The 21,243-nt window shown below is 43.2% G+C and overlaps 1 protein-coding gene across 1 annotated transcript in view; it reads left to right on the top strand.

The window, feature by feature from the left end:
- Positions 1-21,243, top strand: part of COL22A1 (collagen type XXII alpha 1 chain) — a 900,581-nt gene that overhangs the window by 453,706 nt on the left and 425,632 nt on the right. The window lies entirely within an intron of this gene.

Genomic DNA, 21,243 nt, shown 5'->3' with positions numbered 1-21,243 from the left:
TGCTTTGAAACGTTTAAGCCCCTCATTCATTTGGGGCAACCAGGGCTTTAAGTGGGGTGAAAAACCTCGGGTTCTCTCAAAAGGACGTGGCCTGTATAATTAAGGGCGTGGCTTAAAGCAATTAAGCTAAAAATGTGTGCTTAGTATAGTGTGCCTCTGAACTGGCATTTTGCTGCTTCTTTCTGACATTCCATCCAAATGTATAATACAACAACTGACATTACACCTAAAACAAGCCAGAACTATTGACTTTTACAATGATTGTTAGTTGCATAAGATAAACAAGTACAACTATGGCTTTGTTGTACATAATATTGAAAATCTTTCATTTCTGAAACAATGACACTGTATAATAGCTATAAGAAGTCTCTTTAAAGTTACATCAAATGCAGTGAAGGGTGGTACTATTGCCGAGTTAAGATTTTTTTTCCCTCCTGAGGGTGAGAGCAATAATGGAGAGTCCAATAGGGACCCTTCTCAATACCTGCTTTTTAGAACTGCTGGTGGTGAGCTCTGGTAGGACCTAGCCCACTTAAAGTCCTAGATGCAACAATATCTGGGGAAAATACCACCAGTAACAAATATCATTACTGAACTCTAGTGATATTATCTCAGTGGTGTTTGTGCCCGATTACAAGTTTTTTTGTCAGAAAGTGGACTAACGTGTGATTTCAATCTTATAAGTACAATTGAATTGTCTTCTGCTTTTTGCACTGTTTCCCCCCATCCTTGTACTCTATCTGTATGTTTAGGGGCATATTTATCAAGTGTTGTGTGTCACCGTTATGCACACAAGGGGGCGTAAGGCCAATGCAAAACCTAAGCAAGATTTATCAAGCCACGCATGGTCACCCTACATGACTTTGTTTTGTGCAGGAAGGTGCCCCTTCCTAACCAAATGATTAATTGTAAGTTTTCAAATGTGGAGACTCCGCAGTCAGGGTGGAGATCACCGGACATGAAAATATAGGACAGGTCTATATTATTTGTGTGGAGTTCTCTGCCCCAACTGTGGAGTCTCCAGAGTCATAAACTTACTATTAAATCAATTGTTTATGAATAGCGAAAAAGAGTAAAATTACACAAAAGTGTACGTTTTCCTTTGTGAATTGTGCCCAATGATTGTGAACATCAGGGTACAATTCCTCATTGCCTGGAACCATGGTATAGGTTTGCTTTATGTTTTTCTCCTACACAAAGATCACACTTTGTTCAGTCACTTAGAAGCCTACAGACAACAAACTTGACTTTACCATAAAATCACGTGGGTAAAATACATTTGTTGGACTCTCACACCAAATGGGGGCTTAATGTGGAATCCCCTACAAAACCACCTCAGACTTGAAGTTTAGACAAGCGTAAAAGCCAAATCTTCATGCACACCTTTGGGTAGAGCCAATTTGGGTGTTCAGAGATATCAGCTAGCTGCTTATTCACTGTTACCGCTGTCCTGCAGGTCGAATGCCCAGACTGGACACTTTGTAATGCCATTCTTGGCCAAGTGCTGGGACAAGCTCTTCACATCAAACATCTATACATAAGGTTTAATGCTCTAAGATTTCTGCATGGATGTGTTATAGCACTTTCTACGAACTCAAATTGAATAAAAAGAAAAAAAAAGTCAATTTGAAATGACAATCTTTTATTTCTTATGTTCCTTTCATATATTTGACTTACATTGTCATAAAGTCACTTTGCACCAGTCAGACGCTTAGGGTATACTAGTGTGCAGATTCTGTGTTACCAGTACCATTTTGATTTTTATTGAGAATTAAGTCCTTCTACGAAAACAAATCACAACTTTACGTGAGATAATCCATTAATAAAGTGCATAGTTGTTTTTGTTTTTATTTTGCCCTAGTTTGATTGGGATTACAAATATGTGATGTGGTTCATTTTTTCTAATTTCCCTTTAGTCCCTAGTTCCTAATTTATAGTTCAGTCAGGGAACTCGCCTGACGTGTGAAGTTATGTGATCTGCTTGGAGCCAAGAAAAGCCACCTTCTTTGGAAAGAAATGGTTGCCAGCTGCGCTTTTGGAAAGCAACTCAACGAGCAAACATGCCAACAACGAGAGTTTGCAGACCAAGTTGATTTTGTTTGGCAAGGAAGTTGTCTCTTTGGGACTGTAGTAAATTCTGAATGAGACATTCTTAATGAGCACAATGCCACGACACAAATCAACATCTTCAACAGATGAATTTGGCCCGAAAACTGCATTATTTAATTAGTTGGAAGGAACATCACATTTTCACTTTCCTGGATTGAACTGTCATACTCGTGTGGCTTCATAGGGTGCAGACACGCCCTGCATCCAGTGTTTACCACGTTATAATTTGTATATTTCAATTCCATTTGCCAATGTTTTAAAGCTCTGAGTTTAACAAATTCGAGCCTTACTATCGGGATTTAGTGTGCATCTGTCTTCACTGTCTATGAAAGTAGTTAGATTGGGACTGCTTTATAGTACGTACAGAGTGAATGTGCTAGGCTCCCACTGCCAGCCTTGTTTGCCCCCAAGCACAAGATGAATGCTGTTTTCTTTAATTGTTGGCAGAACTGACGGAGCTTGTTGAGGCGTGACTCATTCCAGAGTTTCGGATCTCATTGTCAGCATCTGCGAATGTGCTACAAAGTCAAGACATTCATGACGTGAGGCATTGGTGGATTTAAGGCAAAGGGCCCAAACACAGGGCTGACAGGAGCTTCAAGGCTTCGTAGCGAAAGGGGTAGTGGGTGTAGCCTGAGGTAGGCTTCAGTGCCTCATTTTGTGAGTAAATGTATCATTTTGTTTCAACCTTCTCATTTTAGCCGTGTCCTTCTCCGAATACACAGCTTTCACTGTGCCGTGGTTCAGCAAAAGCGATAGACATATACGACCAAAATCAAAAAGTGATTTGCACTCATGCTGAGTAGGATGCTCAGGGTACCTCCGCAGCGGGAGACCTCCTAAAGTCTTAGCTGACCAACACTATTTGCTGCAACTTAACTTCGGCCTCTAAATATCTGTGTAAAGACGTAACATAGTTTTTCTACCACGTTTGGGCTCATCCAGGGGTGTTATGAACCCCCCCCTTTTACTGAGTGACGGTGAGTTCCACTGAGTAATGGAGGCAGAGAAGGATGAGGGAAGTATGAGTGGATGATGAGAGGAGATAGGTGAATGGATGGGAAGAAGGAATAATAGATGGAAAGATGGGTGGATGGATGGATAAATGAAACAAATAAAAGATGGAGGAAGAAAGGAACGAAGGAAAAGACAGAAATATGTTGTGAAGGAAGGATGGATGAATAAGATGGATAAAAAGGACAAAGAAGGTTGTAGAAAAGTAAGAAAGAATGAAAAGACAAAAGACTAAAAAGGATGGAGAGAAGAACACATTTTCAGAATTCCATCAGGAATAGCAGTCTTCTGAATGACTGCTGGGAACACTCAGTGCCATTTAGGAGATGAAATGGGCACTATTTTATTTTTATGAGGTCATCTGCTTTTCCTATACACTATCCCTTCCTTTTACGGACACGTTGCATCACAGCACAGATCACACTGTATTTCCCCACCCACTCTGGAGCTTACTCTCTCAAAGTTCATTACTTCTGGGCCTTGCTCGACCTCTGCTCAGTAGATACTATCATACTGTCCATAAAGGTCATTAGTTCCTCATTTCACTTTCTTCTGCTGTAGTCCCTCCTTCTTAGAAAGAAACATTACAAACATCATTATTGGAGAATGAATAAATGCTGACCTCACTGACACCTTTTAACTGTTGCCCTGTCTCGCTGCTTCCTTTCACCCCCAAAATCATTTTATAAAGCCAAACTTTTCAATTTTCTGGAGCAACATCGTGTTGTCCCAGTGCAAGTAGGCAATCACCCATCTCCGGGAACTGAGTCCAAATCAGTCACTGCTACAGGTGACCTTTTCGTCCTCCTGGACTTGGGAGCCCCAGCAGCATAGGCCCTTCTTGATGTGACTGCCACACCTGGTGCTGTCTGTCACTTAAGACCAGGGCCGGACTGCGAACTCAAAGCAGCACTGGCAAATGTTGTCAAACTGGCCCCCGTAGGGTGCACTGCGAGCAGGCCTGACCACTACAATGGGGTTTGGGGTGGTTCACCCCCCCTACAAATTGGGTAAACAATGCCAGAACGGTGCATTCTACAACACATTTGTATTATATATTGAAGTCTATTCGTTTTTAAAGCATAGTAAATGATGACTTTACTGTGCACCGGGATACAGCAATCTTTATTGTGGCCCTTCAGTAATTTCCTCACCATCTCACTCTAACAGTGCCTCTCATCTCTCCACGTATTTCATTTGTTTTATAGCTCCTTTCTTACCAGCGTAGGGTGTTGGAGCACTTTACATCACACACACACATACAGAGATTATGAATCATACGTGTGTAAATCAGTGCATAGAAAATGTTACAGAAGACAAAGGGGACTACAGGTGAAGGATTCACGTCATCCATACTGGTAGGCATGTTTTTAAGAGCGCTTTGTCTGGGTAAACATAAACTCATGAATAAGAATGTTACACAGTGGTTAGGGTTGACTCTACTAATAATTAATTTCTATACAAACAAACCCTTTTTAGCATAATTATGATAATCAAAGACTGGGAAAAAATATAACTTTCTTACCTGTACCATGAAGTTTTCTTGCTTTTCTTTAATGGCAGTTCATAGCTCACTGTCCCAGGTTAAGATTGTAACTTATGAAGTGCACTGTAACAAAAGGAGCTCTGTGACAAAAACAGCATCCCACTGAACTATGCACATAAAATACTTCTCTGCGATCTGCATAGTACACGTTTTTGAAGCAGGCATTTTAAGCCTCCCTGCTACCTTGGATGAGTCAAATCTGCCACTAGACAAACCCACTCTCTCTACAGCAGGTCCATTAATCACCAGAGTTATCTTGGCACTTTTATTGTTGTCTGTAAACTGTTAGATATCCAAGGAACTCAACAGTGCTTTTAAAACTGCTGCTCTGCAACAAAACCCTTCCCCTCAGCAACAAATGTGCCCCTCCCACACCCTTGCAGCCTCCAAGGGAAACACCAAACGCCTGGTAGGGCCAGTCCGACCTTGTCTAAGACACAGCCTTTAGATGGCTGACTTTCTCTCTCTTAGGGATCAGGGCTGCGTTTTATAAAGAGATAGCACCCGCTCCCTTTCCCAGCTCTGGTGCACTTTCTTCCCGCCTTACTTCATGAACACACACTTGCACCATAGTGCAAAGCTGTGTGCATGAGCCTAGCATTGCTTTTGTACTGGGAGGCTAAACTTTCAGTGCAAATCACTGTGCTAAGACCATCAATATTTTCCCACTTTGTACGCATGCCGTACAGTCCAGCACACATGCAAATTGGGAAACATTTGGAGAAAATAAACTTTTCTCCTACTTTGTGCTTCCCTAGTGGAGGAGTATTTTTTGCACAAAGCACTATCTCCTAATTTTAGTACTTTGTGTCAAAACCCCCTGGAGGCAGTGTAGGAATGCCCTTGTACCATCCGTGGGACACCCTCCTTTATTTTTAGCCAACTTTACAACAAAAAACTTTGTACTGGAATGTCAATTAAAAATCAACACTTTGCATCTGTTCAAATTATTTTTGGTGACTTTCCACTGGTGCAAAGTGTGGAAAAAGTCTGACTCTGAGTATTGCTGAGTTGTTTTGTTGCAGCAGTATCCATAGTGGTGGGATACCTCATTGAGGTCACTGCTTCCCGTTCACTCACTTAAGTCATGCATAGAAATCTGCAGTAGTTGCATTAACACTCTGATCTATTGGAGGCATATTGGGACATGGTGCCTGCATGCTACACTTGGAACGCTGCACTAGGTATAATAATTCTCCCCCACTGCCCTGCAGTGGTAGTCCGCATGAACCACTCCTCATGTTTGAACTAGAATCTCTTCTCTGGGCTGCCGCTCAGTCAGTGACCAGATTTCTTGCCATAGGATGTCACACTCTGCATATCCTGTAGAAGGAGATCCTCCTTGTTAACGGCCATGGGGATGCTTAACTTCCTCCAGGAGATGTTGGGAAAAGATCCCCATTTCCTGTAAATTCAGGGAAGACGATAAAGCTTTGCCTTCCCCTAGTTATACAGCTCCCACCTGCAATGGTCCATACCCACTTTTCTCCCTTAGGCATTGAAACCCACGTTCCCTCTTCCCGGTAAGGGATGTCCCTGCATACCCTTCGATCCTCAAATTTCTATCATGCTCTCATGTGTGTTTCTCCAGGGGCTGGCACACTCTCTCCTCCTGCATTGTCCCCTTTTCTCTTTCACATATCTCCTGTCTGCCTACCGCGAGAGCCAAGCCCTCTATTATTTTCATGCAGGTAAACAGTCAGCTCTTTCAAACTGAAGAGGCTCTTACAACCTCTCCTCTGTTAATCTAGCAACAGTAATCACCTTTCTAGGTGCATGGGATGTCATCCCTTCCAGTGGCGTCTTCCAGGTTTGGAGAGCGGTGGGGCAGGCAAATTATGTTAACTACTTTCATGCCGACACGCATTACACTATCATTTTAAAGTTAAAATCTTTAACTTTAAAACTCTTACATAATACATGTCAGGGATGAAGGGCATACATACAAAATATAAAACATATAAAATACATTTAAAAAAAGAAAAGTAACTTACCTTGCTGCACATCCTTGCTCTGGTCCCGGTGTTCTCTTCTTCCGCCTGGGCACAGCCAACTCCACTAACCAATCCTGGCACTGAGCAGCACCAGGATTGGAGGAAGCAAGCTTCCTCAGTGCTCCAAAGGGCACTGGGGCCTGTGCTTGCTCTCAACCCAGCTGTCCAAGACAACTGGGTTGAGAGGTTTAACCCCTTCGCTGCCAGGCTTTTTCCCCCTCAGGTGCCAAGTCTTTTTTTGGCTGTTTGGGGCAGTTTGCGCTTAGGCCCCCATAACGTTTTGTCCACATAAGCTACCCACGCCAAATTTGAGTCCTTTTTTTCCAACATCCCCTGAATTCTAGAGGTACTCAGACTTTGTGGGTTTCCCTGGAGGAGACCAAGAAATTAGGCAAAATACAGCAAACATTTCGTTTTTTTCAAAAAATTGGAAAAAAGGCTGCAGAAGGCGGCTTGTGGTTTTTCCCTGAAAATGGCATCAACAAAGGGTTTGCGGTGCTAAAATCCCCATCTTCCCAGCTTCCAGGAACAGGCAGACTTGAATAATAAAACCCCATTTTCAACACAATTGTGGCCTTTTACTGGGACATACTCAATTTTTACTATTTTTTGTGCTTTTAGCCTCCTTCCAGTTAGTGACAGAAATGGGTGTGAAACCAATGCTAGATCCCAAAAAGCTAAACATTTCTGAAAAGTAGACACAATTCTGAATTCAGCAAGGGTTAATGTGTGTAGATCCTATAAGGGTTTCTTACAGAAAATAAGAGCTGAAATACAAAAATATTAAAATTGAGGTGAAAAAAACAGCCATTTTTCTTCACGTTTTACTCTGCAACTTTTTCCTGCGATGTCACATTTTTTAAAGCAATATACCGTTACATCTGCTGGACTCGTCTGGTTGCGGGCATATATAAGGCTTGTAGGTTCATCAAGAACCCTAGGTACCCAGAGCCAATAAATGAGCAGCACCTTGCAATGGGTTTTCATTCTATAGCGGGTATACAGTAATTCTGCTGAAATATAAAGAGTGAAAAATAGGTATCAAGAAAACCTTTGTATTTCAAAAATGGGCACAAGATAAGGTGTTGAGAAGCAGTGGTTATTCGCACATCTCTGAATTCCGGGGTGCCCATACTAGCATGTGAATTACAGGGTATTTCTCAAATAGATGTCTTTTTTACACACTGTCTTACATTTGGAAGGGAAAAATGTAGAGAAAGACAAGGGACAATAACACTTGTTTTGCTATTCTGTGTTTCCCAAAGTCTCCCGATAAAAATGGTACCTCACTTGCGTGGGTAGGCCTAATCCTCGTGACAGGAAACGCAACATGGATACATCACATTTTTACGTTGAAATCTGACATGTTTTTTGCAAAGTGCCTAGCTGTAGATTTTGGCCTCTAGCTCAGCCGCACCTAGGGAAACATACCAAACATGTGCATTTTTGAAAACTAGACACATAGGGGAATCCAAGATGGGGTGACTTGTGGGGCTCTCATAGTTTCTGTTACCCAGAATCCTTTGCAAACCTCAAAATTTGGCCAAAAAAACACTTGTTCATCACATTTCGGTAACAGAAAGTTCTGGAATCTGAGAGGAGCCACAAATTTCCTTCCGCACAGCGTTCCCCCAAGTCCCCTGATAAAAATAGTACCTCTCTTGTGTGGGTAGGCCTAGCGCCCGCAACAGGACATGCCCCAAAACACAACGTGGACGCATCACATTTTCCCAAAGAAAACAGAGCTGTTTATTGGCAAAGTGCCTAGCTGTGGATTTTGGCCACTAGCTCAGCCGGAACCTAGGGAAATCTACCACGCATGCACATTTTCGAAAACTAGACACCTAGAGGAATCCAAGATGGGGTGACTTGTGGAGCTCTCACCATGTTCTGTTACCCAGAATCCTTGCAAACCTCAAAATGTGGCCAAAAAAACACTTTTTCCTCTCATTTCGGTGACAGAAAGTTCTGGAATCTGAGAGGAGCCACAAATTTCCTTCCACCCAGCGTTCCCCCAAGTCTCTCAATAAAAATGGTACCTCACTTGTGTGGGTAGGCCTAGCGCCTGAGACAGGAAAGGCCCCAAAACACAACGTGGACACATCAAAATGATCAAATACAAAACTACCTGTTTTAGCGGTGGGGACACCTGCGTTTTTGGTCCTGGGCTCAGCAGCCATCTAGGGAAACCTACCAAACCCAGACATTTCTGAAAACTAGACACCTAAGGGAGTCCAGGGAGGTGTGACTCGCGTGGATCCCCCATGTTTTCTTACCCAGAATCCTCAGCAAACCTCAAATTTTGCTAAATAAATCAAATTTTTCCAACATTTCTGTGTGGGATCACCGCACCAGGACACATTTCCTACCACCCAACGTTCCCCTCAGTCTCCCAGTAAAAATGATACCTCACTTGTGTGCGTGGGCCAAGTGTCTGTGACAGTGAAGAGCCAAAAACATGTTGAAATTGAGGGGGAACCAAAGCGGGTCCAAAAGGGCAGTTTGAAAAAAAACATTTTTAGGCTGACAAGTGCAGCAGAATTTTTATCGGTATAGATGAGACAATGTTGGGTGGTAGGAATTTTGTGGATTCCTGCAGATTCCGGAAGGTTCCATCACAAAAAAGTGGGAAAAATGTGTGATTTCCAGCAAAGTTGGAGGTTTGCAGGGCATTGTGGGTAAGAAAATGGTGCGGGGTGCATGTTAAGCACACCACCCTGGAAACAACCAGATGTTTAGTTTTCAGATGTGTCTAGGTCATGTGGATTTTTCTCCATGGCAGTGTGCCAAAGTCAAAAAAGTGCAGCCCTCACCATTCCAAGTGAGACGATTTTGAGAGTTAGCCGAGCTCTCATGGCCCAAATGTAAAACCAAAACCCAAAGTAATCAATTGTCCTCTTGCTTGCTGTGGGATAAGATGTTTAAGTGTGCGGGGGAAGAGCTGAAAGACTGTTACCCCTTTCAGTTGGGGTGGGGGCATAACCAGGCCCATACTGGTTGGTAGCCACCACCCCACTGTTTTTTTTTTTTTTAATTCCCTGGCATTTAGTAGATTTTTTGCCCCCCAGCCCTGGGATGTAGATCGGGGGTAATTGCCCAATCTGCCCACTTGTGGGCAGAACAACTTCGGCCCTATTTATTAGGTGTGGGGGTATGGCCATACACCCACCCTCTTATTTTGAAAAAAAATCTTCCCTGGTCTCTGGTGGGCTTTCCAGATGGGCCTTCCAAAAATAGGCCGATCTGCCCCCAAAGGGGACAGATATGGCCAACAGTAATGTGCCCCCATGGGGAGCGACCCTTGCCCAAGGGGCTGCCCCCCCAAACAAAACGCACACATACACACACCAATCCCTGGTGTCTAGTGGTTTCTGCCCCCCCTTGGGGGAGGATTGGCCTAACAGAAATAGGCTGATGGCCTAAATACAATTTGCCCCCAGGGGAGCAACCCTTTCCTAAGGGGTCAGTCCCATACATGAAAACATAAAGTAAATAAAAAAAATATATATATATCCCTGGTGTCTAGAGGTTTCTGCCCCCCCGGGGAATCTGCCTCCAGGGGGGGGGCAGAAAAGGCCTAAAAATAATTTGCCCCCCCCCCGCAAGGGAGCGATCCTTGTCTCAGGGGTTGCTCCCCATATATAAAAAGGAAAAAAAAATGATCCCTGGTGACTAGGGGTTTTCTAGTCTAAAAATATCCCCCCCATCTCCCCACCGGGGAGCGGCCCTTGCCCAAGGGGCCGCTCCCCTTATGCGTAAGTGTAAAAAAATACAAATTCCCTGGTGTCTAGTGGTTTCTGCACCCCCATGGGGGCAGATCGGCCTAATTATGTTATATTATACATCGCGATCTGGTAGGAGAAATGCTTGCAGAGACATGAAAGGAAAGGAAAGGCCTTTCCTTTCCTTTCCTTTCATGGGTCTGCCGCCCCCTCCTCCCAAGCGGAAGAGAAATGCTGAGCATTTCTCTTCCAGCGCGATGGGAGGTGACCTCTGATGAGGTCAGCACGCAATTGCGTGCTGATGTCATCAGACGTCACTGGAGAGATTGGGGGGTTGGGAGGGTCGGGGTGGAAGGGGAATCGATTTACCTGGGGGAGCCCTCGGGGAGCGCTAGCGCTTCCCCCGAGGGCCGGTACCTGGACATAATGTTTACGTCCGTGGCACCTGAGCATCGCAGCCACGGATGTAACCATTACATCCACGGCGGAGACGGGGTTAAAGTGCACGTCTGGCTGTCTGTCACAAGACAGTCGGCCAAAGAGACATGAGCCCACCACTCCTCCCTGCTGTTGCTACGTGACTCAGCAGGTCCTACCCTGTCCTGTCACTTGGCTCAGGATGGGAGTTTGCCTAGTTAATGAAAAATAAAATGGTTATAATGTCTATTACCATTTTATTTTTTATCTGGGGCATTTTAATTAGTGGGACAATGCTCCTCTGCCATCATTCCCTTCATTCTTTGCATGCCCTGACATCTCATCTGCCATAGTGCAGGAGCTCCCAATCCATCTTTCCATCTGCAGCCTACTGTTTGACTGCCATGCCCTGTGGCAGTGTTGTTAGAGGTCCCCCAGTGCCATCAGATTTAGGGCGAGATACAGAAATCCACCAGGAGGGAAATTCACACCTGCCACCTAAGAGGAAATCAGCAAACCCTAATAGCTGTCACGTGTTCAGATGGCATGCCCTGATATTCTTCTGGTTTATGCCACCTTACAAACTAAAATCTCGAGTTTGATCTTGAGCTTTCTGTCACACATCCATGAATCACCTCCTCCCTTGAGACACTGTAAATCACTGCTCATCCTTTTGTCTATTTTCCCTCACTGAGCTGGTGAGTTAAAAGACATACAACTAGTGTTTCTGCTTGCTCCTCATGCGCTACGTTTGCTCATAACAAAAACAAATCCTTCTAAGAGGTCATGATCCATTTACTTCTGAAAAAAGAAAAAGGAGGTGCGCTGGCTTAGTGGGGCAATGTAAACATATATATTTTAGATTTTTTGTATTTTTTATTGCAGTTGGAAGGCAATGCTTCTTTTTGTATGAGTATCTCAATTTTTCTGGACTAATGCTGATGGTCGAAATTGACTATACATCTGATTGACATATTTTTCTTACCTATAAGTCCCTAATATGTGGTACAAAGGTGTTTACAGGGACTGTAAGTTAAATGTCACTTGTGGATTGCTGCACATATTGTGTCACCACTAAAGTGAAAATTTAGAGCATGTTTCCAGTCCAACCTGGCAAAATAAACTTTTTCCAGGCCTAAGCTTTTAATTTTAATACTTATGTAACCCCTGAAATAAGAATTGAAATCCTATAGGACAGGGTTCATGGTTTTTCCAATGGTTAGGAAGTGGCCACAAATTACTCCCACCAACAGCCGCTTCACAATACCTCTAGACCTGTGGAAGACAGAAAAAGGATTGCAGCTGTTGTGTCCTGTGAGACGAACCCTAAGGACTGCACCTGCTCCAATTTATACTCAAGACCAAGAAGTGGACTCCAGGGATCAGTTCCCTGACCAGCTGTTAAGCTACAGGACACAAAAGCTGCAAGAAGCCCACTTTCCTGAAAAGCCCATCTGACCAGTTTCAACTAGACCTGGCCTGGACCCTATTGGTGACTTCTCTTGGAGTGAGTCGTGACCTCTAAGTGTTGTCTCTAAGCTCCTAGGGTGCCTGGGGCCCCTAGGAAAGTGCCAGGGGCCCCTAGGTAAGTGTCAGAGTGTACTCCTGTCTAACCCTGAAAGATGGGGCTTGGAAGATTTCTCAAGATTTTAAGCCTGGAGAACTGAAGGAACACTGGGATCAACCTGCCAAGCCGATCTGACAATGGAGGAACTGACAGTGGGCTGGTCTTGGCAATAGCTCCTGCTACATTCTCCAGTTGATGCTGGAGTCTGTCTATGCTGAGACCACCTCGACTCCATTCTGCAGCTTCCTCAATGCAGCTTTCGACAAAAACTTGATTGACATTAAAGACTTCCAGAGCGCTGAAACACAATTTCCAGTCCCCATCAACGACCTTATCAGGACCATGGGGTCTTGCAACCTGTCAAGCCCTGCTTTGCCCTCCGCCTCAGTTCTGGCTAGGACGTAACATTGCTAGTCTTGAAAGAGGGAGGCCGGGGCTGGAATACTTGGCATGTGAGACACTGCCTCATCTGATACTGTAAGCCATTGAACACACATCTCCCAGGCCGGATAATCTGTGTCTCGGATTTGCTCTTTTCTTCCAGAGGTGTGAATCTATTCTTTGTGCAAGAAGTCCAATAGCAATACTTAATTCTTTATATCTATAGATTTTCTGCTATCATGCAAAGTTCCACAGAAACAAACAATGGGCCTGTTATTTTCATTTGATGTATGATATTCTGACCTATATTATGCAAACCTTTTATCTGGAGGTGTCAAGCACACACCATGATGCCAGAATTCCCTCCACAAATGCTTCTTTACTAATTGATTTCTTCTTTTGACCCTAATGAAAGTCAGATATATGAGTGGCTCAATCCTTGAAACAAGAACACAGTAAGGTGCTTCCAGATAACCTCTTATTTTCTTGAAAAATAATAAGCGTATTGGACATTGACATGAGAATACTAATACAAATTGTAATACAGTGAAACATGAAATCAATGTTAATGGTCTTTCTAATTTCTCAATTCTCGTGGACAGAATGACAAAATAGTTGCAAATCATTGGACTGTACGGCAGATAACTGCCTAATCAGTAGAAAATTGGATGCATAAAGAAAAGCTACTAAAGTTAGTTGAATTTAAAATCGACATTTAAGACAGCCTGGGAAGATGCAGGAAATATAAAAGAGGCAGCTGCATTCCAGATATGTGGTGCCACAGAAGCAAAACATAGGTATCTTAAGTTGTAATGATTCAGTAATTCCCTTCTTTAAAATGTGTTTAAATGTATATTACTGGCCAGTCTAGCCCTTTTGAAGTATCATCCTCAAATGGATGAAACGATAAGTTGTCCTTGCTTGGAATTATTCTCATTACCTACATTTCACACACTGATGTCAACTCAGGGTCACCTTTGAATAATCTCTTATGAGGCTTCTGGTACCTTTGGAGCTCACCCTGCCTTAATATGCATGCCCAGAGCTTCTTAAGACCTGAAGACCGTCACCTTTGAGCCAGTGGAGACAGCCCACTGTTCTGTACACTACCAGACTGGTGTGTTGGCCGTTCTACCTGCACAATATACCTTCTTAGTGGAATACTTTCAAAAGCCTCCAGTGGACTTCCAATTATAAATGAGCAGAGTGGTCCACCACTCAGCCTGTGAACTGAGCAATAGGCTTGGAAACCTAAGAGAAAGGTTAGTTCTAAGAGTGTGGTTCTGGGCTCTAGTGCTGAGTTCCCGAGATCCAGTCCTGATTTGATCTCAGGAATCAAAGTGTAGTAAAAAAAAAAAAAAATGTATTGTTTTCCTCCAGATGTTTATTCAGTACCTTTTGACATGTGCTGGCTTTTTAAAAGAAAAAACAGGCTCAATGCACTGGCGTAACAAGGGCCCCCACACCCCCTGTGGTGTGGGGTGGGCTGTGAGCTCGGGGGGCCCCATCGGCACAGTACACTATGCATGGGTGGCTTGCCCTTGACTGGGTCCAGATTGGAGGGGGCCCTTCAAGGTACTTGGCACGGGCTCCCCCCCCCTCAAGTTTCATTACGCCAGTGGCTCGATGGCCTACAAGCATTATTGATTTTTTACAAATCACTGCCTACCGAATTTGAATTGAAAGGTTTCTTTTTGGAAATGTCATTTATTGATGAACCATACAAGCATCATCAATGATAGTTCGCTGTAATCTAAACAAAATCTAAGAATTGGTACATATCAGTATTGTCTACTTAGTCTAGAACTAGGGATATCATTTGTCAAGTATCCATTTTGTTAACATGAAGCTGACCAAAAATCATCTCATGCAGATGCTGTTCAATAAAAACGTGCCATTGCAACAAAGTGATTTCAGTGCTCACTTTCCCCTTGGCAAAGAGATCTCACATAATATTGATGTATCCAGTTGCCCAAATTCTCGAGCTAGTAGAACAGAAACAAGACAGTGCAGTCTGTAGTCAACCTCCAATGCAGACCCGTTTGACACCCAAATATTGCTTTCTTAAGTTTTTTTACTGATTTTTTTCTCATTGGAAAGGGACAGTCACTCACTAAGGTCAACCTTTTCTTGACTGAACATTTTGTATCTTGTATTCCCATCACCCTCTGGTTCCAAGCGAACACCCATTAAAAGTTCATCACTTACATAAAACCAGATAATTATTCAGGCTCTTTTCAGACCTCACTCTAGAGACCCCTATCCGCAGGTCTAAGGGTAGTTTAAAATTACATATCCTCTAAAAAACAAACTTTAAGACATGGTAATCTTTTGAATCAGTATAACCCTCAAGTCGTCAGCAGACAGCCTTCATGTTCATATATAGCTTTAGTATCGCATAAGGGTCTCCTGGAGGGCATGGATGTTGCAGCTCCTCTCGTTGATTTCTATGCACAAAGTGTGCCAGGTATCAATATTATTTTTCTAGTGTCTATATTAGAATAGTTCCTCAGTCTTTGCCCTACGGAAATAAGGTCCATTTTTGGATAAAACCAATAGAACTTTTTTTTTAATCAAATGTCATGTTCAATGATTCAAAAAGTATTTAAATGGCATTCGACCTTAGAGAGAGCAGCATATTTCTGTTTTGAAAAAAGCACAATTAAAGTAATTGCTCACTCAAGTGCCTCTGAAAATATCCTACCTTTCAGTGGGATGGGGTGAAACTGTGAAACTTTATTTAACTGTACACTCTGACATTTTTTAAAGGCTTGCCAAATTCATGAACATCAATAAGTTAAGGGATTTTCAATTAAAAATAAAAGATGCTCAGGAATCTACTACATGTAGGGTTTAATGTGAATGAAGCCTTGCAAATTCCTATATTTAGGAGGCACATGTTTCTGCAAAAACAATATTCATCAGGAAGCTTTGCTGTGGACAGTATTATGTAAAGACATAAACTATGCAACATCAGGAAGTGCAAAGCTTCTTAATTTCACACAACTCTGCTGGAGGAAGATTTTGTTGCTTCTGTATCACCTCCTTTAACGTTGGGGTCTTTTCTATACATTGAAACATAAAAGTGGAGACTATGCTCGATTTGTAACTGATAAGTTCATTGGCTCAACATTTTCCCCCGTCCAACGTTGGAGCAGCCAAATGCTGTGTTGCTGAATAGCAAGGCTGCAGAGCCTTGAGTTCACCTCAAGCATGTTTACCCATCAGATATACTCTATGTCTTTAACCCACTTTTACAGATTATTTTTCCTCGTTTTACCTCTGTCTTCATGCTTTCTTCCTTTCTCTCTCTTTTTCTTTCTCCCTTTTCTTCCTTTCTCTCTATTGCGCTGACTTAACGTCTGATAAAGAAGAAAAGTTCCGGAGCCCTACTATAGATTGGGCTCGCTTTTCCTGTTTGTGCCATGGCGCATCTTAAAGCAGGTGTGCCAGGTGCAAACGGGAAAGTGCGCCCTATTATGAAGCATGTGTGCCCTCAAAGCAGCAACAAACTTGCGCTGCCCGCTCAAGAGAAATACGCAGCAGCTGTTTATTTAAAAGCCGCTCCATGTTTCACAGTGCAGGCGACACCTGCCTGCACTTCCAAGGGGGGAGAGAGATCCCCTTGCAGGTGGGTGCAGCGAGTGACTGCTCCTGCCTGCAGGGAGGAGTCGGGGGGTGGGTGGGGTCCACCCCATTTTTCCTCTCCAGATGGCTGCCTTCAGTAGGCACACTGAAATTGTGCCACCTTTTTTGTGGTGCACTTTCATTGTGCCTCCTAAAGGCATCTTTGCCTCTGCCCTGCTTCGGTAATATGACGTGGGCACAGAGGCAAAGAAATTCTGTCATTTGCATGGAACCACGCCCCCCAAGCAAATGAGAGAACACCCTCTCTCAATGCTGGTGCTATATGTGCACCAGCGCCATCTGTATTACTGAAGGGGCTGCACAAGAGTCTTCGGCTCCCGTAATACCAAAGCAGGCACAAAGGCCCATCCCACTTCCCTGGGCACTTCGGTAATACAAGCCCATGTCGCCAAAACCGATTGCCACCGCCCACTACCCGCTCCCACGACCCAAATGAATCACTTGTGGACTAAATCACTTGTTTATGTGTAACGCTGAAGCACTCCTGGGAAAACAGCACCGCCATGTTGTTAATTTTCATTGGTGGCTGAACCTCAGCAGAGCATTGCTAAGCACCTGCTATGAACAACTAAAAATGCATCTCTCTTTGCAGGCTGAAAGCAAGCTACCGACCAAGCGTTCAGTGGGGGAATAATTTAGCGAAATGTGCTTAGGGCCAGCATTTTCAGGCTACTGCACAATGTTGTAACACTGCGCCGCACAAATCGGCACAGTGACGCAATCAATACTGTGCCGTTGCTTCTCATTAATATGAGCAGCATCCTGAAACTGACACCGGTTAATGAGGCAGCTCAAATTATAATTACGCTTGCGTTATCCAGTTAAATTGATAACGGTCGTGTTTACGAAAGTCACCGGTGCATGAGCACAAATAACCAGAACTGAAACTGGCACGAAGCGCGCGGCTTTCAGCGCCTCCGTCAGCACAACAATGAATGAGGGCAGTAAACACAGGACTGATGGATCGTTCAAAACAACGCAGGGAGACCTGATTTCCAAAACGAAAAACCCGGCAAGGGACACACTGTGAATCAATTTCCAGCGCTAAATTTAGAAAACATATAAATTACACATAGTGAGGCACTATGGGGTTGTTAAAATACCTTTAGCACATAGTATTATCTGTTTTAAATAAACTGCTTTCTATAGGAGTTTCTAAATATTCCTTCATTGTAACATATGAACATATAACTCCCTATGTTTTCAGTTAACCCATCTGATAAATGGGATATGTGCTAAATTTACTGAAATCTTCCAGGATAAATGATGAAAAACCACGAGTGCCCCAGCAAGTTTTGGGTGCCCAGTCACCTGACAGTATAGGAATTTAGAAAACTATGTAAAGGGTGAGGTTCTTAGTAGACAGAGTGAGGATGCAAGTGGCGGATTTTCAGAATACCATGGCTACAACACTAAATAGTAGTCTGTATTAAGGTTTTGCAGAAGACCAGATCATGCCAAGAATGTATTTCGACCATGACAGCTGTAGCTAACTAATCTCTCATTACGGTTGGTGAAAGATGGCTCAATTCACCCTAATGATATGGTTCATAAACGTGCGAAGAGGTCGCATTATCTCATCATAAGAGTTCAGCTCTCTCAACATGTTGGTGATATACTGCTGAGTGAGTGATTCACTTTAAAACAACACATTTCAAGCACTACTAGGAGATTCTTTGCCTCTTGCAATTAATGACAGATCTGACAGACGTATAGAATAACAACATTTTGAATCAGTCATCTGATCCAAATGCAGAGTCAAATGTTGTTGCAAAATTGCATTGGTACCAGGTGCGAGAACTTAATAAGGCTCAATCTTGTTAGGTTACAACAGAGTTCACTGAGAACACCCTGATTGCCCTGTAGTTGCTATTGCAAAAGCAGTTGGCTTTTCCCCACAGAAATGTATAAGTTCAAACGGCACTGACCAACATTAATGTCAAGAAAATTAAACAAACTCCCAGGCTGATTTAGAAAAATCAAGAAATATTGTAACAAGCAAAATGTTAAAATTGTAGGGAAGGATCTGGAGATAGTAATTTATAAACGTTTAAGGTGAAGAGGGCCAAGAAACAAAACACTGCCACTAAAAAGTCAATGTTCGTGGTTGACTGAGAACTAGGCGTGATTTCATGTCAAACAAGATTGAGTAGGAATTGGGTAAGCCTGGAGGGACACGGTGGTCCAAGGTTTTACCTTCAGACCTTATATATTTAAGGAAGTCACATGACTCCTGAAGGGTAAGTGCCCCTCAAAGTTTAATATGCTAAATACATATGCTCATGGAAGCCTTTTGCTAAAGCTCACAGTGGGACTCAGCTGGATTTTCGTAGGTCGTGTTGTCATTGGGATTAATTTGTGTTCTTTCCCTGGTGCCAAGACATGCATTTGGACTTAGGGCCTGGTTTAAAGTTTGGCACAGGGGTTACTCTGTCAGAAGGGGGACGGATAGCTCGACAACTGAAATATAAATCCCATTATGTCCTATGGGATTTATATTTTGGTTAATGGGATATCTAGCACCATTGTGATGAAGTAACTACTCTGCCAAACTCTAAATCAGGCCCTTAGTCTGTTCTTTAGATTGCAGAAATCTCCAGCAGGACAAAGGATGGTATAGCCAAAAAAAGCTTGATGGTTTTAGGAAGTCGTGCAGTAGACTTTCAGTGGAATATCAATGGAAAAATATTTAACCACATCAGTCCTGTAATCCTTTACTAGAGAAGATGCACATTCCCAGGGAGAGTTTGTGCGTTATCCAAGTTCTTTCGAGGCCAAAAATCCTGATGATGTCACACTTTTTCAAGATGCTGAAAAATACACTTTGAGTGTTTCCCACAGGATTTAGGGAAGAGGGTCCTATGTTTCAGGCATCTATCCTTAGCCAGGGACCCCACATGGTCCAGTGCACTCCACTTCTAACTGGATAGGACAGCTGATTTGCATTGTCGTCTGGATAGGGTGACATCTTTCTCAGCCTTGAGACAATACAGCAGACAAGCGGATTGACTTTTGAAGAGGTAATTTAGTCCCTGGATGCAGAAAGAAAGCAGATGAGACCTCAGGCTTCTTCAAAGTAAGGCCAGGAAGGATTTTCCTTCCTTTGATTCTTCCAGGTCTAGGGATGATCTGCGAGCCAGTGCCATTTTTATCAGTGCACCACTGATGATATTCTCTTCTAGACTTCCTTGCTAACTAACCCAGAACTCTTTGTCCACAATGGCAGGGATTAGGCTCCAGTCTTCACTGCTACCAATCCAGCTACGTTTTAGTTATGGGAAAAGTGTGCAATTGCCCAGGGTTCAAAATCCACCTTTCAAGGGGTCCCCAGGAAAGTGATTGGGATTATCAGAAGACTCTCTCTTATTTCACTTTCTCTGCCTTAAGCTTGCTCACTCTTTCTGCTTAGATCTGCAGCTTACTCTGTCTCTCGGTATCCTTACCTCAATGCTATGTACATTTCTATCTATTTCTCACATATCCCTTACTCTTTAATCTCTCCCTTTGTTGTTTTACACAATTACATCTTTTTCTTCTAAATTCAAGTGCAAAGTTTAATTTATCAATGCTTTATTATGCTTTTTTTGGGGGTACCATTGGACTGGCAGATGCAGGACAGCTTGTTCTTATGGCTGTTTTGAGTTCCCTAATTTATGAAATGTTAACATTGAATGAATTATTGCTTGGCATCCCAATGGCTTGAATTAACTGAAAATTGGTAATATACCTTTTTTCTCAAAGGGGAGCAAAATATCTTTCCTGTAGCCTCAAAAATCCTCAAGTGGGCACTTTCACATTCACCTAACAGGTTCTGCCAGTGGCGGTTGCTACAGAATGGGGGGGGGTGGCTTAAAAACAAAGTAAAATAAAAAAATAACACTTACCTTTTATGTCGGTAGCCAGGTTCTTTCTCTCCTCCATCCTCGTCCTCTTCCTGGCTGCCAGAAGCACACATGCTCCCAGACTCCCCTAAGCCAGTCACAATGTTGACAGCATGACAGCAGCGTTGTGATTGGTCTGAGCAGCCTGGTTCAGCGCTCTGACAGGGAATGGGAGCCTGTGCATGTTCTCTTCGCAGCTGTGCAGTGCAGCCGGGTCGAGAAATGCTTAGTGCGCATGTTTGTTTGGCCTTCTCAACATGTCTGGCCAAATGGTCATGCACACTTATGGTGCACGTACACCTCCTCCCTGTGACACAGCGAGCCCAGCCCACCCTAACCTGGCTCCCAATGAAAAATAAAATGATAATAACTTTGCGTTATTATAATTTTATTTTTCTTGTTCTGCACTGGTCAAACCAGTGGGGTGCCACTCCTCCGCCTTAGGGGAGGAGCTGCCTCTGGGTTCTGCCCTAAAAGATAAGGAACAACCTCTACAACTTACTGGTCTAGGAACAGGTGTTTCCACTCTGGCAGCAGAGGCTGAAGTCTGTGGGCACGCCCTCGAAGAAAGGGTTTTGCCACCTAAGCATCCTTTTGGCACATTCATGTCAAAAGCGAAGCCTCAACCTAATCAATTGGATTGAACACGTTTCTGTGCACTCTAAAGTGCCACATTTATACATATGTGACTAGTAAACACCTTTCCTAACCTTATCACCTGCGGAAGTGTCACTAGCACAGGAGCTTTTTATACCTCATCAAAGCTAAAGCAGGGTCAGATGGAAAGGTGAGCAGAACTGAATACATTCCTACTGGAGACTTCAGACTACGCAAATTATGGTTTGAACAATTACTGTACCTAAATAGAGATATATACTAGTGGTGCAGCATTAAGGACCATGGACATGTCAAGGAAGATCTGTTTACACAACATGATCTGATCTATGATCTATGGTGAATAAGA

Source organism: Pleurodeles waltl, chromosome 2_2 (assembly GCF_031143425.1).
Source record: "Pleurodeles waltl isolate 20211129_DDA chromosome 2_2, aPleWal1.hap1.20221129, whole genome shotgun sequence".
Classification (NCBI taxonomy): Eukaryota; Metazoa; Chordata; class Amphibia; order Caudata; family Salamandridae; genus Pleurodeles; species Pleurodeles waltl.
The sequence above is the reverse complement of the archived record's forward strand: the minus strand, read 5'-3'. Positions and strand labels throughout refer to the sequence as shown.